Raw genomic sequence first — 401 nt, forward strand, 5'->3', positions numbered from 1 at the left:
TGGTCTCTTCTCCCAGGCAGCTAGAAACTGGACAAGAGGAGATGGCCTCAAGCTATGCCAGAGGAGGTTCAGGTTGGACATTACGAAGAATTTCTTCACTGAATGGTCTATTAAGCATTAACTGGAATCGGGCTGCCTGGGGAAAGGGTGGACTTGCATTCCCTGAAGGCGTTCAATGAGCCGTATGTGGCACTTAGTGTCCTGTCTAGTAGACAGGGTGTTCAATGAAAGGTTGGTCTCGATGCTCTTAGAGGCCTTTTCTAACCTTAATGATTCTGTGTGATTGTGCGATTCAGGGGACATCCTACCACAGCGCCTCACACGGCCATAGCCGGGCTCGGGCCATCGCCGCTTTAAGGCTGGGCCTCCCCGGCGTTTCCCTGTTTAAGGTCGGCGCGCGT

This window comes from Melospiza georgiana, chromosome 6 (genome assembly GCF_028018845.1).
Source record: "Melospiza georgiana isolate bMelGeo1 chromosome 6, bMelGeo1.pri, whole genome shotgun sequence".
Taxonomy (NCBI): domain Eukaryota; kingdom Metazoa; phylum Chordata; class Aves; order Passeriformes; family Passerellidae; genus Melospiza; species Melospiza georgiana.